Genomic DNA, 16126 nt, shown 5'->3' with positions numbered 1-16126 from the left:
CTGGTGCTCGTTGTTGTAGTATTCATTGTTGTAGTGCTCGAAGTTGAGATGTTCATTGTTGAGACGTTCGTTGTTGGAATGTTCGTTGTTGAGATGTTCGTTGTTGTGGTGTTTGTTTTTGAGATGTTCGTAGTTTTAGTGTTCGTAGTTGTAGTGTTCGTTGTTATAGTGTTCGTTGTTGTAGTGTTCGTTGTTCTGATTTTCGTTGTTGTAGTGTTCATGATTGTGGTGTTCGTTGTTGTAGTGTTTTTTGTTGTAGTGTTCGTTGTTGTAGTGTTCGTTGTAGATATGTTCGTTGTTGAGATGTTAGTTGTTTTGAGGGTCGTTCTTGTGGTGTTCGTTGTTATAGTGTTCGTTGTTGAGATGTTCTTTGTTGTGGTGTTCGTTGTTGTAGTGTTCATTGTTGTAGTGTTCGTTGTTGAGATGTTCGTTGTTCGTGGTTGTAAAGTTCGTTGTTGTGGAGTTCGTTGTTGTGGTGTTCGTTGTTGTAGTGTTCGTTGTAGAGATGTTTGTTGTTGTGATGATCGTTCTTGTGGTGTTCGTTGTTATAGTGTTCGTTGTTGAGATGTTGTTGTTGTGGTGCTCGTTGTTGTAGTGTTCATTGTTGTATTGTTCGTTGTTGTAAAGTTCGTTGTTGTGGTGTTTGTTGTTGAGATGTTCGTTGTTGAGTTGTTCGTTGTTGAGATGTTCGTTGTTGAGATGTTCGTTGTTGTAGTGTTCGTTGTTGTGATGTTCGTTGTTGTGGTGTTCGTGGTTGTGATGTTCGTTGTTGTGGTGTTCGTTGTTGTAGTGTTCGTTGTTTACATATTCGTTGTTGAGATGTTCGTTGTTCAGATGTTCGATGTTGTGGTGTTCAGTGATGTGGTTTTCGTTGTTGTAGTGTTCGTTGTTGAGATGTTCGTTGTTGAGATGTTCGTTGTTGTGCTGGTCGTTCTTGTGGTGTTAGTTGTTATAGTGTTAGTTGTTGAGATGTTCGTTGTTGTGTTGTTCGTTGTTGTAGTGTTCATTGTTGTAGTGTTCGTTGTTGAGATGCTCGTTGTTAAGATGTTCGTTGTTATGGTGTTCGTTGATGTGGTGTTCGTTGTTTTAGTGTTCGTTGTTGTAGTGTTCGTTGTTGTAGTGTTCGTTGTTGTGGTGTTCGTTGTTGAGATATTCGTTTTTGTAGTGTTCGTTGTTGTAGTGTACGTTGTTGTAGTGTTCGTTGTTGTAGTGTTCGTTGTTTTAGTGTGCGTTGTTGTGGTGTGCGTTGTTGTGGTGTTCGTTTTGAGATGTTCGTTGTTGTAGTGTTCGTTGTTGTGGTGTTCGTTGCTGAGATGTTCTTTGTTGTAGTGTTCGTTGTTGTAGTGTTCATTGTTGTAGTGTTCGTTGTTGTGGTGTTCGTTGTTGAGATGTTCGTTGTTGTGGTGTTCGTTGTTGTAGTGTTCTTTGTTATGGTGTTTGTTGTTATGGTGTTCGTTGTTGTTGTTTTGTTCGAGGTTGTGGTGTTCGTTGTTGTGATGTTCGTTGCTGTAGTGTTCGTTGTTGCAGAATTCGTTTTTGTGGTGTTTGTTGTTGTGGTGTTCATTGTTGTGGTGTTCGTTTTGTAGTGTTCGTTGTTGTGATGTTCGTTGTTGATGTGTTCGTTGTTGTGATGTTCGTTCTTGAGATGTTCGTTATTGTGGTGTTCGTTGTTGTTGTGTTCGTTGTTGTAATATTCGTTGTTGAAGTGTTCGTTGTTGTAGTGTTCGTCTTTTTAGTGTTCGTTTTTGTGGTGTTCGTTGTTGAAGTGTTCGTTGTTGTAGTGTTCGTCGTTGTAGTGTTCGTTGTTGTAGTGTTCGTTGTTGTTGTGTTCGTTGTTGTAGTGTTCGTTGTTGAGATGTTCATTGTTGTGGTGTTCGTTGTTGTGGTGTTTGTTGTTGTGGTGTTCGTTGTTGTTGTGTTCGTTGTTGTAGTGTTCGTTGTTGTAGTGTTCGTTATTGAAATGTTCGTTGTTGTGGTGTTCGTTGTTGTGGTGTTCGTTGTTGAATTGTTCGTTGTTTTGGTGTTTGTTGTTGTAGTGTTCGTTGTTGTAGTGTTCCTTGTTATGGTGTTTGTTGTTATGGTGTTCGTTGTTGTTTTTGAGTTCGTTGTTGTGGTGTTCATTGTTGTAATGTTCGTTGTTGTAGTGTTTGTTGTTGTAGTGTTCGTTGTTGTAGTGTATGTTGTTGTAGTGTTCATTGTTGTAGTGTTCCTTGTTGTAATGTCCGTTGTTGTGGAGTTTATTCTTATAACCTTCGTTGTTGTAGTGTTCGTTGTTCTAATGTTCGTTGTTGCGGTGTTCGTTGTTGTAGCGTTCGTTGTTGTAGTGTTTGTTGTTGTGGTGTTCGTTGTTGTGGTGTTCGTTGTTGTAGTGTTCGTTGTTGAAGTGTTCGTTGTTGTTTTCTTCGTTGTTGTTGTGTTCACTGTTGTAATGTTCGTTGTTGTAGTGTTAATTAGTGTAGTGTTCGTTGTTGTGGTGTTCGTTGTTGTAATGGTCGTTTTTATGATGATTGTTGTTGTAATGTTCGTTGTTGTGGTGTTCGTGGTTGTAAAGTTTGTTGTTGTGGAGTTCGTTGTTGTGGTGTTCTTTGTTGTAGTGTTCGTTGTTGTGGTGTTCGTTGTTGTAGTGTTCATTGTTGTACTGTTCGTTGATGAGATGTTCGTTGTTGAGACGTTCGTTGTTGAGATGTTCGTTGTTGAGATGTTCGTTGTTGTGGTGTTCGTTGTTGTGAGTTCGTTGTTGTGGTGTTCGTTGTTGTAATGGTCGTTTTTATGATGTTCGTTGTTGTAATGTTCGTTGTTGTGGTGTTCGTGGTTGTAAAGTTCGTTGTTGTGGAGTTCGTTGTTGTGGTGTTCTTTGTTGTAGTGTTCGTTGTTGTGGTGTTCGTTGTTGTAGTGTTCATTGTTGTACTGTTCGTTGATGAGATGTTCGTTGTTGAGACGTTCGTTGTTGAGATGTTCGTTGTTTAGATGTTCGTTGTTGTGGTGTTCGTTGTTGTGAGTTCGTTGTTGTGGTGTTCGTTGTTGTCGTGTTCGTTTTTGAGATGTTCGTTGTTGAGATGTTCGTTGTTGTAAAGTTCGTTGTTGTGGTGTTTGTTGTTGAGATGTTCGTTGTTGAGATGTTCGTTGTTGAGATGTTCGTTGTTGAGATGTTCGTTGTTGTGGTGTTCGTTGGGTTGATGTTCGTTGTTGTGGTGTTCGTGGTTGTGATGTTCGTAGTTGTGGTGTTCGTTGTTGTAGTGTTCGTTGTTGAGATGTTCGTTGTTGAGATGTTCGTTGTTGAGATGTTCGTTGTTGTGGTGTTCGGTGACGTGGTGTTCGTTGTTGTAGTGTTTGTTGTTGTAGTGTTCGTTATTGTAGTGTTCGTTGTTGTAGTGCTCGTTTTTGTAGTGTTCGTTGTTGTAGTGTTCGTTTTTGTAGTGTTCGTTGTAGATATGTTCGTTGTTGTTGTTATAGTGTTCGTTGTTGAGATGTTCGTTGTTGTTGTGTTCGTTGTTGTTGTGTTCATTGTTGTAGTGTTCGTTGTTGAGATGCTCGTTGTTAAGATGTCCGTTGTTATGGTGTTCGTTGATGTGGTGTTCGTTGTTTTAGTGTTCGTTGTTGTAGTGTTCGTTGTTGTAGTGTTCGTTGTTGTGGTGTTCGTTGTTGAGATGTTCGTTTTTGTAGTGTTCGTTGTTGTAGTGTTCGTTGTTTTAGTGTTCGTTGTTGTAGTGTTCGTTGTTTTAGTGTGCGTTGTTGTGGTGTGCGTTGTTGTGGTGTTCGTTTTGAGATGTTCGTTGTTGTAGTATTCGTTGTTGAAGTGTTCGTTGTTGTAGTGTTCGTCTTTTTGTGTTCGTTTTTGTGGTGTTGGTTGTTGAAGTGTTCGTTGTTGTAGTGTTCGTCGTTGTAGTGTTCGTTGTTGTAGTGTTCGTTGTTGTTGTGTTCGTTGTTGTAGTGTTCGTTGTTGTAGTGTTCGTTGTTGAAATGTTCGTTGTTGTGGTGTTCGTTGTTGTGGTGTTCGTTGTTGAATTGTTCGTTGTTTTGGTGTTTGTTGTTGTAGTGTTCGTTGTTGTAGTGTTCGTTGTTATGGTGTTTGTTGTTATGGTGTTCGTTGTTGTTTTTGTGTTCGTTGTTGTGGTGTTCATTGTTGTAATGTTCGTTGTTGTAGTGTTTGTTGTTGTAGTGTTCGTTGTTGTAGTGTATGTTGTTGTAGTGTTCGTTTTTGTAGTGTTCCTTGTTGTAATGTCCGTTGTTGTGGAGTTTATTCTTATAACCTTCGTTGTTGTAGTGTTCGTTGTTCTAATGTTCGTTGTTGTGGTGTTCGTTGTTGTAGCGTTCGTTGTTGTAGTGTTTGTTGTTGTAGTGATCGTTATTGTGGTGTTCGTTGTTCTAATGTTCGTTGTTAAGATGTTCGTTGTTGTGGTGTTTGTTGTTGTAGTGTATGTTGTTGTAGTGTTCGTTGTTGTAGTGTTCCATGTTGTAATGTCCGTTGTTGTGGAGTTCGTTCTTATAACGTTCGTTGTTGTATTTTTCGTTCTTCTAATGTTCGTTGTTGTGGTGTTCGTTGTTGTGGTGTTCGTTGTTGTTGTGTTAGTTGTTGTGGTGTTCGTTGTTGTTATGTTAGTTGTTGTAGTGTTCGTTGTTGTAATGTTCGTTGTTGTAGTGTTCGTTGTTGTAGTGTTCATTGTTGTAATGTTTGTTGTTATAGTGTTAATTGTTGTAGTGTTCAATGTTGTAATGTTCGTTGTTGTAGTGTTTGTAGTTGTAGTGTTCGTTGTTGTTGTGTATGTTGTTGTAGTGTTCGTTGTTTTAGTGTTACTTGTTGTAATGTCCGTTGTTGTAAAGTTCGTTCTTATAACGTTCGTTGTTGTAGTGTTCGTTGTTCTAATGTTCGTTGTTGTGGTGTTCGTTGTTGTATCGCTCGTTGTTGTAGCGTTCGTTGTTGTAGTCTTCGTTGTTGTAGTGTTCGTTGTTGTAGTCTTCGTTGTTCTGATTTTCGTTGTTGTAGTGTTCATTATTGTGGTGTTCGTTGTTGTAGTGTTCGTTGTTGTAATGTTCGTTGTTGTAATGTTCGTTGTTGTGGTGTTCGTTGTTGTAGTGTTTGTTGTTGTACTGTTCGTTGTTGAGATGTTCGTTGTTGAGATGTTCGTTGTTGTGGTGTTTGTTGTTGTAGTGTTCATTGTTGTAGTGTTCGTAGTTGAGATGTTCGTTGTTGAGACGTTCGTTGTTGAGATGTTCGTTCTTGTGGTATTCGTTGTTTTAGTGTTCGTTGTAGAGATGTTCGTTGTTGTGGTGCTCGTTGTTGTAGTTTTCGTTGTTGGGAGGTTCGTTGTTGAGATGTTCGTTGTTGAGATGTTCGTTGTTGTAAAGTTCTTTGTTGTGGTGTTTGTTGTTGAGATGTTCGTAGTTGTAGTGTTCGTTGTTGTAGTGTTCGTTGTTGTAGTGTTCGTTGTTCTGATTTTCGTTGTTGTAGTGTTCATTATTGTGGTGTTCGTTGTTGTGGTGTTCGTTGTTGTAGTGTTCATTGTTGTAATGTTCGTTGTTGTAGTGTTCGTTGTTGTAGTGTTCGTTGTTGTAATGTTCGTTGTTGTAGTTTTCGTTGTTGTAATGTTCGTTGTTGTAGTGTTCGTTGTTGAAGTGTTCATTGTTGTAATGTTCGTTGTTGAAGTGCTCATTGTTGTAATGTTAGTTTTTATAATGTTCGTTGTTGTAATGTTCGTTGTTGTAGTGTTCGTTGTTGTAGTGTTCGTTGTTGTAGTGTTCGTTGTTGTAATGTTCGTTGTTGTAGTTTTCGTTGTTGTAATGTTCGTTGTTGTAGTGTTCGTTCTTCAAGTGTTCATTGTTGTAATGTTCGTTGTTGTAGTGTTCGTTGTTGTAGTGTTCGTTGTTGTAATGTTCGTTGTTGTAGTTTTCGTTGTTGTAATGTTCGTTGTTGTAGTGTTCATTGTTGTAATGTTAGTTTTTATAATGTTCGTTGGTGTAATGTTCGTTTTTGTAGTGTTCGTTGTTATAATGTTCGTTGTTGTAGTGTTTGTTCTTGAAGTGTTCATTGTTGTAATGTTCGTTTGGTTAGTGTTCATTGTTGTAATGTTTGTTGTTGTAGTGTTCGTTGTTGTAATGTTCGTTGATGTAGTGTTCGTTGTTGTAGTGTTCATTGTTGTAATGTTCATTGTTGTAAAGTTTGTTGTTGTAGTGTTCGTTGTTGTAGTGTATGTTACTGTAGTGTTCGTTGTTGTAGTGTTCCTTGTTGTAATGTCCGTTGTTGTGGAGTTCATTGTTATAACGTTCGTTGTTGTAGTGTTCGTTCTTCTAATGTTCGTTGTTGTGGTGTTCGTTGTTGTAGCGTTCGTTGTTGTAGTGTTCGTTGTTGTAGTGTTCGTTGTTGTGGTATTCGTTGTTGTAATGTTAGTTGTTGTCGTGTTCATTGTTGTAATTTTCGTTGTGTAGTGTTCGTTGTTGTAGTGTTCGTTGTTGAAGTGTTCGTTGTTGTAGCATTCAATGTTATATTGTTCGTTGTTGTTGTGTTAATTATTGTAGTGTTCGTTGTTGTGGTGTTCGTTGTTGTAATGGTCGTTTTTGTGATGTTCGTTGTTGTAAGGTTCGTTGTTGAGGTATTCGTTGTTGTACAGTTCGTTGTTGTGGAGTTCGTTGCTGTTGTGTTCGTTGTTGCATTATTCGTTGTTGTGGTGTTCGTTTTTGTAAAGTTCTTGTTGTGGTGTTTGTTGTTAAGGTTTTCGTAGTTGTAGTGTTCGTTGTTGTAGTGTTCGTTGTTGTAGTGTTCATTGTTCTGATTTTCGTTGTTGTAGTGTTCATTATTGTGGTGTTCGTTGTTGTAGTGTTCGTTGTTGTACTGTTCGTTGGTGAGATGTTCGTTGTTGAGATGTTCGTTGTTGTGATGTTCGTTTTTGTGGTGTTCGTTGTTGTAGTGTTCGTTGTTGAAATGTTCGTTGTTGTGGTGCTCGTTGTTGTAGTATTCATTGTTGTAGTGCTCGAAGTTGAGATGTTCATTGTTGAGACGTTCGTTGTTGGAATGTTCGATGTTGAGATGTTCGTTGTTGTGGTGTTTGTTTTTGAGATGTTCGTAGTTGTAGTGTTCGTAGTTGTAGTGTTCGTTGTTATAGTGTTCGTTGTTGTAGTGTTCGTTGTTCTGATTTTCGTTGTTGTAGAGTTCATGATTGTGGTGTTCGTTGTTGTGGTGTTCGTTGTTGTAGTGTTCGTTGTTGTAGTGTTCGTTGTAGATATGTTCGTTGTTGAGATGTTCGTTGTTTTGAGGGTCGTTCTTGTGGTGTTCGTTGTTATAGTGTTCGTTGTTGAGATGTTCTTTGTTGTGGTGTTCGTTGTTGTAGTGTTCATTGTTGTAGTGTTCGTTGTTGAGATGTTCGTTGTTCGTGGTTGTAAAGTTCGTTGTTGTGGAGTTCGTTGTTGTGGTGTTCGTTGTTGTAGTGTTCGTTGTAGAGATGTTTGTTGTTGTGATGGTGGTTCTTGTGGTGTTCGTTGTTGAGATGTTCGTTGTTGTGGTTCTCGTTGTTGTAGTGTTCATTGTTATATTGTTCGTTGTTGTAAAGTTCGTTGTTGTGGTGTTTGTTGTTGAGATGTTCGTTGTTGAGTTGTTCGTTGTTGAGATGTTCGTTGTTGAGATGTTCGTTGTTGTGTTGTTCGTTGTTGTGATGTTCGTTGTTGTGGTGTTCGTGGTTGTGGTGTTCAGTGATGTGGTGTTCGTTGTTATAGTGTTCGTTGTTGAGATGTTCGTTGTTGAGATGTTCGTTGTTGTGATGGTCGTTCGTGTGGTGTTAGTTGTTATAGTGTTCGTTGTTGAGATGTTCGTTGTTGTGGTGTTCGTTGTTGTAGTGTTCATTGTTGTAGTGTTCGTTGTTCAGATGTTAATTGTTAAGATGTTCGTTGTTATGGTGTTCGTTGATGTGGTGTTCGTTGTTGTAGTGTTCGTTGTTGTAGTGTTCGTTGTTGTAGTGTTCGTTGTTGTGGTGTTCGTTGTTGAGATGTTCGTTCTTGTAGTGTTCGTTGTTGTAGTGTTCGTTGTTGTAGTGTTCGTTGTTTTAGTGTGCGTTGTTGTGGTTTTCGTTTTGAGATGTTCGTTGTTGTAGTGTTCGTTGTTGTGGTGTTCGTTGTTGAGATGTTCGTTGTTGTAGTGTTCGTTGTTGTGGTGTTCGTTTTGAGATGTTCGTTGTTGTAGTGTTCGTTGTTGAGATGTTAATTGTTAAGATGTTCGTTGTTATGGTGTTCGTTGATGTGGTGTTCGTTGTTGTAGTGTTCGTTGTTGTAGTGTTCGTTGATGAGATTTTCGTTGTTGAGATGTTCGTTGTTGTGATGTTCGTTGTTGTGAGTTCGTTGTTGTGGTGTTCGTTGTTGTAATGGTTGTTTTTATGATGTTCGTTGTTGTAATGTTCGTTGTTGTGGTGTTCGTGGTTGTAAAGTTCGTTGTTGTGGAGTTCGTTGTTGTGGTGTTCTTTGTTGTAGTGTTCGTTGTTGTGGTGTTCGTTGTTGTAGTGTTCATTGTTGTACTGTTCGTTGATGAGATGTTCGTTGTTGAGACGTTCGTTGTTGAGATGTTCGTTGTTGAGATGTTCGTTGTTGTGGTGTTCGTTGTTGTGAGTTCGTTGTTGTGGTGTTCGTTGTTGTCGTGTTCGTTTTTGAGATGTTCGTTGTTGAGATGTTCGTTGTTGTAAAGTTCGTTGTTGTGGTGTTTGTTGTTGAGATGTTCGTTGTTGAGATGTTCGTTGTTGAGATGTTCGTTGTTGAGATGTTCGTTGTTGTGGTGTTCGTTGGGTTGATGTTCGTTGTTGTGGTGTTCGTGGTTGTGATGTTCGTTGTTGTGGTGTTCGTTGTTGTAGTGTTCGTTGTTGAGATGTTCGTTGTTGAGATGTTCGATGTTGAGATGTTCGTTGTTGTGGTGTTCTGTGATGTGGTGTTCGTTGTTGTAGTGTTTGTTGTTGTAGTGTTCGTTATTATAGTGTTCGTTGTTGTAGTGTTCGTTTTTGTAGTGTTCGTTGTTGTAGTGTTTGTTGTTGTAGTGTTCGTTGTTGAGATATTCGTTGTTGTGGTGTTCGTTGTTGCAGTTTTTCTTGTTGAGATGTTCGTTGTTGTGGTGTTCGTTGTTGTAGTGTTTGTTGTTGTAGTGTACGTTGTTGTAGTGTTCGTTGTTTTAGTGCTCATTTTTGTGGAGTTCGTTGTTGAAGTGTTCGTTGTTGTAGTGTTCGTCGTTGTGGTGTTCGTTGTTGTAGTGTTCGTTGTTGAGATGTTCGTTGTTGTGAGTTCGTTGTTGTGGTGTTCGTTGTTGTAATGGTCGTTTTTATGATGTTCGTTGTTGTTATGTTCGTTGTTGTGGTGTTCGTGGTTGTAAAGTTCGTTGTTGTGGAGTTCGTTGTTGTGGTGTTCTTTGTTGTAGTGTTCGTTGTTGTGGTGTTCGTTGTTGTAGTGATCATTGTTGTACTGTTCGTTGATGAGATGTTCGTTGTTGAGACGTTCGTTGTTGAGATGTTCGTTGTTGAGATGTTCGTTGTTGTGGTGTTCGTTGTTGTGAGTTCGTTGTAGTGGTGTTCGTTGTTGTCGTGTTCGTTTTTGAGATGTTCGTTGTTGAGATGTTCGTTGTTGAGATGTTCGTTGTTGTAAAGTTCGTTGTTGTGGTGTTTGTTGTTGAGATGTTCGTTGTTGAGATGTTCGTTGTTGAGATGTTCGTTGTTGTAGTGTTCATGATTGTGGTGTTCGTTGTTGTGGTGTTCGTTGTTGTGGTGTTCGTTGTTGTAGTGTTCGTTGTTGTAGTGTTCGTTGTTCTGATTTTCGTTGTTGTAGTGTTCATGATTGTGGTGTTCGTTGTTGTGGTGTTCGTTGTTGTAGTGTTCGTTGTTGTAGTGTTCGTTGTAGATATGTTCGTTGTTGAGATGTTCGTTGTTTTGAGGGTCGTTTTTGTGGTGTTCGTTGTTATAGTGTTCGTTGTTGAGATGTTCTTTGTTGTGGTGTTCGTTGTTGTAATGTTCATTGTTGTAGTGTTCGTTGTTGAGATGTTCGTTGTTCGTGGTTGTAAAGTTCGTTGTTGTGGAGTTCGTTGTTGTGGTGTTCGTTGTTGTAGTGTTCGTTGTTGAAGTGTTCGTTGTTGTTTTCTTCGTTGTTGTTGTGTTCATTGTTGTAATGTTCGTTGTTGTAGTGTTAATTAGTGTAGTGTTCGTTGTTGTAGTGTTCGTTGTTGTAATGGTCGTTTTTATGATGTTCGTTGTTGCAATGTTCGTTGTTGTGGTGTTCGTGGTTGTAAAGTTTGTTGTTGTGGAGTTCGTTGTTGTGGTGTTCTTTGTTGTGATGTTCGTAGTTGTGGTGTTCGTTGTTGTAGTGTTCGTTGTTGAGATGTTCGTTGTTGAGATGTTCGTTGTTGAGATGTTCGTTGTTGTGGTGTTCGGTGACGTGGTGTTCGTTGTTGTAGTGTTTGTTGTTGTAGTGTTCGTTATTGTAGTGTTCGTTGTTGTAGTGCTCGTTTTTGTAGTGTTCGTTGTTGTAGTGTTCGTTTTTGTAGTGTTCGTTGTAGATATGTTCGTTGTTGTTGTTATAGTGTTCGTTGTTGAGATGTTCGTTGTTGTTGTGTTCGTTGTTGTAGTGTTCATTGTTGTAGTGTTCGTTGTTGAGATGCTCGTTGTTAAGATGTCCGTTGTTATGGTGTTCGTTGATGTGGTGTTCGTTGTTTTAGTGTTCGTTGTTGTAGTGTTCGTTGTTGTAGTGTTCGTTGTTGTGGTGTTCGTTGTTGAGATGTTCGTTTTTGTAGTGTTCGTTGTTGTAGTGTTCGTTGTTTTAGTGTTCGTTGTTGTAGTGTTCGTTGTTTTAGTGTGCGTTGTTGTGGTGTGCGTTGTTGTGGTGTTCGTTTTGAGATGTTCGTTGTTGTAGTATTCGTTGTTGAAGTGTTCGTTGTTGTAGTGTTCGTCTTTTTGTGTTCGTTTTTGTGGTGTTGGTTGTTGAAGTGTTCGTTGTTGTAGTGTTCGTCGTTGTAGTGTTCGTTGTTGTAGTGTTCGTTGTTGTTGTGTTCGTTGTTGTAGTGTTCGTTGTTGTAGTGTTCGTTGTTGAAATGTTCGTTGTTGTGGTGTTCGTTGTTGTGGTGTTCGTTGTTGAATTGTTCGTTGTTTGTTGTTGTAGTGTTCGTTGTTGTAGTGTTCGTTGTTATGGTGTTTGTTGTTATGGTGTTCGTTGTTGTTTTTGTGTTCGTTGTTGTGGTGTTCATTGTTGTAATGTTCGTTGTTTGTAGTGTTTGTTGTTGTAGTGTTCGTTGTTGTAGTGTATGTTGTTGTAGTGTTCGTTTTTGTAGTGTTCCTTGTTGTAATGTCCGTTGTTGTGGGTTTATTCTTATAACCTTCGTTGTTGTAGTGTTCGTTGTTCTAATGTTCGTTGTTGTGGTGTTCGTTGTTGTAGCGTTCGTTGTTGTAGTGTTTGTTGTTGTAGTGATCGTTATTGTGGTGTTCGTTGTTCTAATGTTCGTTGTTCTAATGTTCGTTGTTAAGATGTTCGTTGTTGTGGAGTTTGTTGTTGTAGTGTATGTTGTTGTAGTGTTCGTTGTTGTAGTGTTCCTTGTTGTAATGTCCGTTGTTGTGGAGTTCGTTCTTATAACGTTCGTTGTTGTATTTTTCGTTCTTCTAATGTTCGTTGTTGTGGTGTTCGTTGTTGTGGTGTTCGTTGTTGTTGTGTTAGTTGTTGTGGTGTTCGTTGTTGTTATGTTAGTTGTTGTAGTGTTCGTTGTTGTAATGTTCGTTGTTGTAGTGTTCGTTGTTGTAGTGTTCATTGTTGTAATGTTTGTTGTTATAGTGTTAATTGTTGTAGTGTTCAATGTTGTAATGTTCGTTGTTGTAGTGTTTGTAGTTGTAGTGTTCGTTGTTGTTGTGTATGTTGTTGTAGTGTTCGTTGTTTTAGTGTTACTTGTTGTAATGTCCGTTGTTGTAAAGTTCGTTCTTATAACGTTCGTTGTTGTAGTGTTCGTTGTTCTAATGTTCGTTGTTGTGGTGTTCGTTGTTGTATCGCTCGTTGTGTTAGCGTTCGTTGTTGTAGTCTTCGTTGTTGTAGTGTTCGTTGTTGTAGTCTTCGTTGTTCTGATTTTCGTTGTTGTAGTGTTCATTATTGTGGTGTTCGTTGTTGTAGTGTTCGTTGTTGTAATGTTCGTTGTTGTAATGTTCGTTGTTGTGGTGTTCGTTGTTGTAGTGTTTGTTGTTGTACTGTTCGTTGTTGAGATGTTCGTTGTTGAGATGTTCGTTGTTGTGGTGTTTGTTGTTGTAGTGTTCATTGTTGTAGTGTTCGTAGTTGAGATGTTCGTTGTTGAGACGTTCGTTGTTGAGATGTTCGTTCTTGTGGTATTCGTTGTTTTAGTGTTCGTTGTAGAGATGTTCGTTGTTGTGGTGCTCGTTGTTGTAGTTTTCGTTGTTGGGAGGTTCGTTGTTGAGATGTTCGTTGTTGAGATGTTCGTTGTTGTAAAGTTCTTTGTTGTGGTGTTTGTTGTTGAGATGTTCGTAGTTGTAGTGTTCGTTGTTGTAGTGTTCGTTGTTGTAGTGTTCGTTGTTCTGATTTTCGTTGTTGTAGTGTTCATTATTGTGGTGTTCGTTGTTGTGGTGTTCGTTGTTGTAGTGTTCATTGTTGTAATGTTCGTTGTTGTAGTGTTCGTTGTTGTAGTGTTCGTTGTTGTAATGTTCGTTGTTGTAGTTTTCGTTGTTGTAATGTTCGTTGTTGTAGTGTTCGTTGTTGAAGTGTTCATTGTTGTAATGTTCGTTGTTGAAGTGTTCATTGTTGTAATGTTAGTTTTTATAATGTTCGTTGTTGTAATGTTCGTTGTTGTAGTGTTCGTTGTTGTAGTGTTCGTTGTTGTAGTGTTCGTTGTTGTAATGTTCGTTGTTGTAGTTTTCGTTGTTGTAATGTTCGTTGTTGTAGTGTTCGTTCTTCAAGTGTTCATTGTTGTAATGTTCGTTGTTGTAGTGTTCGTTGTTGTAGTGTTCGTTGTTGTAATGTTCGTTGTTGTAGTTTTCGTTGTTGTAATGTTCGTTGTTGTAGTGTTCATTGTTGTAATGTTAGTTTTTATAATGTTCGTTGGTGTAATGTTCGTTTTTGTAGTGTTCGTTGTTATAATGTTCGTTGTTGTAGTGTTTGTTCTTGAAGTGTTCATTGTTGTAATGTTCGTTTGGTTAGTGTTCATTGTTGTAATGTTTGTTGTTGTAGAGTTCGTTGTTGTAATGTTCGTTGATGTAGTGTTCGTTGTTGTAGTGTTCATTGTTGTAATGTTCATTGTTGTAAAGTTTGTTGTTGTAGTGTTCGTTGTTGTAGTGTATGTTACTGTAGTGTTCGTTGTTGTAGTGTTCCTTGTTGTAATGTCCGTTGTTGTGGAGTTCATTGTTATAACGTTCGTTGTTGTAGTGTTCGTTCTTCTAATGTTCGTTGTTGTGGTGTTCGTTGTTGTAGCGTTCGTTGTTGTAGTGTTCGTTGTTGTAGTGTTCGTTGTTGTGGTATTCGTTGTTGTAATGTTAGTTGTTGTCGTGTTCATTGTTGTAATTTTCGTTGTGTAGTGTTCGTTGTTGTAGTGTTCGTTGTTGAAGTGTTCGTTGTTGTAGCATTCAATGTTATATTGTTCGTTGTTGTTGTGTTAATTATTGTAGTGTTCGTTGTTGTGGTGTTCGTTGTTGTAATGGTCGTTTTTGTGATGTTCGTTGTTGTAAGGTTCGTTGTTGAGGTATTCGTTGTTGTACAGTTCGTTGTTGTGGAGTTCGTTGTTGTTGTGTTCGTTGTTGCATTATTTGTTGTTGTGGTGTTCGTTTTTGTAAAGTTCTTGTTGTGGTGTTTGTTGTTAAGGTTTTCGTAGTTGTAGTGTTCGTTGTTGTAGTGTTCGTTGTTGTAGTGTTCATTGTTCTGATTTTCGTTGTTGTAGTGTTCATTATTGTGGTGTTCGTTGTTGTAGTGTTCGTTGTTGTACTGTTCGTTGGTGAGATGTTCGTTGTTGAGATGTTCGTTGTTGTGATGTTCGTTTTTGTGGTGTTCGTTGTTGTAGTGTTCGTTGTTGAAATGTTCGTTGTTGTGGTGCTCGTTGTTGTAGTATTCATTGTTGTAGTGCTCGAAGTTGAGATGTTCATTGTTGAGACGTTCGTTGTTGTAATGTTCGATGTTGAGATGTTCGTTGTTGTGGTGTTTGTTTTTGAGATGTTCGTAGTTGTAGTGTTCGTAGTTGTAGTGTTCGTTGTTATAGTGTTCGTTGTTGTAGTGTTCGTTGTTCTGATTTTCGTTGTTGTAGAGTTCATGATTGTGGTGTTCGTTGTTGTGGTGTTCGTTGTTGTAGTGTTCGTTGTTGTAGTGTTCGTTGTAGATATGTTCGTTGTTGAGATGTTCGTTGTTTTGAGGGTCGTTCTTGTGGTGTTCGTTGTTATAGTGTTCGTTGTTGAGATGTTCTTTGTTGTGGTGTTCGTTGTTGTAGTGTTCATTGTTGTAGTGTTCGTTGTTGAGATGTTCGTTGTTCGTGGTTGTAAAGTTCGTTGTTGTGGAGTTCGTTGTTGTGGTGTTCGTTGTTGTAGTGTTCGTTGTAGAGATGTTTGTTGTTGTGATGGTGGTTCTTGTGGTGTTCGTTGTTGAGATGTTCGTTGTTGTGGTTCTCGTTGTTGTAGTGTTCATTGTTATATTGTTCGTTGTTGTAAAGTTCGTTGTTGTGGTGTTTGTTGTTGAGATGTTCGTTGTTGAGTTGTTCGTTGTTGAGATGTTCGTTGTTGAGATGTTCGTTGTTGTGGTGTTCGTTGTTGTGATGTTCGTTGTTGTGGTGTTCGTGGTTGTGGTGTTCAGTGATGTGGTGTTCGTTGTTATAGTGTTCGTTGTTGAGATGTTCGTTGTTGAGATGTTCGTTGTTGTGATGGTCGTTCGTGTGGTGTTAGTTGTTATAGTGTTCGTTGTTGAGATGTTCGTTGTTGTGGTGTTCGTTGTTGTAGTGTTCATTGTTGTAGTGTTCGTTGTTCAGATGTTAATTGTTAAGATGTTCGTTGTTATGGTGTTCGTTGATGTGGTGTTCGTTGTTGTAGTGTTCGTTGTTGTAGTGTTCGTTGTTGTAGTGTTCGTTGTTGTGGTGTTCGTTGTTAAGATGTTCGTTCTTGTAGTGTTCGTTGTTGTAGTGTTCGTTGTTGTAGTGTTCGTTGTTTTAGTGTGCGTTGTTGTGGTTTTCGTTTTGAGATGTTCGTTGTTGTAGTGTTCGTTGTTGTGGTGTTCGTTGTTGAGATGTTCGTTGTTGTAGTGTTCGTTGTTGTGGTGTTCGTTTTGAGATGTTCGTTGTTGTAGTGTTCGTTGTTGAGATGTTAATTGTTAAGATGTTCGTTGTTATGGTGTTCGTTGATGTGGTGTTCGTTGTTGTAGTGTTCGTTGTTGTAGTGTTCGTTGTTGTAGTGTTCGTTGTTGTGGTGTTCGTTGTTGAGATGTTCGTTTTTGTAGTGTTCGTTGTTGTAGTGTTCGTTGTTGTAGTGTTCGTTGTTGTAGTGTTCGTTGTTGTAGTGTTCGTTGTTGTAGTGTTCGTTGTTGTGGTGTTCGTTGTTGAGATGTTCGTTGTTGTGGTGTTCGTTGTTGTAGTGTTCTTTCTTATGGTGTTTGTTGTTATGGTGTTCGTTGTTGTTTTTTTGTTCGAGGTTGTGGTGTTCGTTGTTTTGATGTTCGTTGCTGTAGTGTTCGTTGTTGCAGTATTCGTTTTTGTGGTATTCGTTGTTGTGGTGTTCATTGTTGTGGTGTTCGTTTTGTAGTGTTCGTTGTTGTGGTGTTCGTTGTTGATGTGTTCGTTGTTGTGATGTTCGTTCTTGGGATGTTCGTTATTGTGGTGTTCGTTGTTGTAGTATTCGTTGTTGAAGTGTTCGTTGTTGTAGTGTTCGTTGTTTTATTGTTCGTTTTTGTGGTGTTCGTTGTTGAAGTGTTCGTTGTTGTAGTGTTCGTCGTTGTAGTGTTCGTTGTTGTAGTGTTCGTTGTTGTTGTGTTCGTTGTTGTAGTGTTCGTTGTTGAGATGTTCATTGTTGTGGTGTTCGTTGTTGTTGTGTTCGTTGTTGTGGTGTTCGTTGTTGTTGTGTTCGTTGTTGTGGTGTTCGTTGTTGTGGTGTTCGTTGTTGAAGTGTTCGTTGTTTTGGTGTTTGTTGTTGTAGTGTTCGTTGTTGTAGTATTCGTTGTTATGGTG

This window comes from Procambarus clarkii, chromosome 33 (genome assembly GCF_040958095.1).
Source record: "Procambarus clarkii isolate CNS0578487 chromosome 33, FALCON_Pclarkii_2.0, whole genome shotgun sequence".
Taxonomy (NCBI): domain Eukaryota; kingdom Metazoa; phylum Arthropoda; class Malacostraca; order Decapoda; family Cambaridae; genus Procambarus; species Procambarus clarkii.
This window is presented reverse-complemented; position numbering follows the sequence as displayed.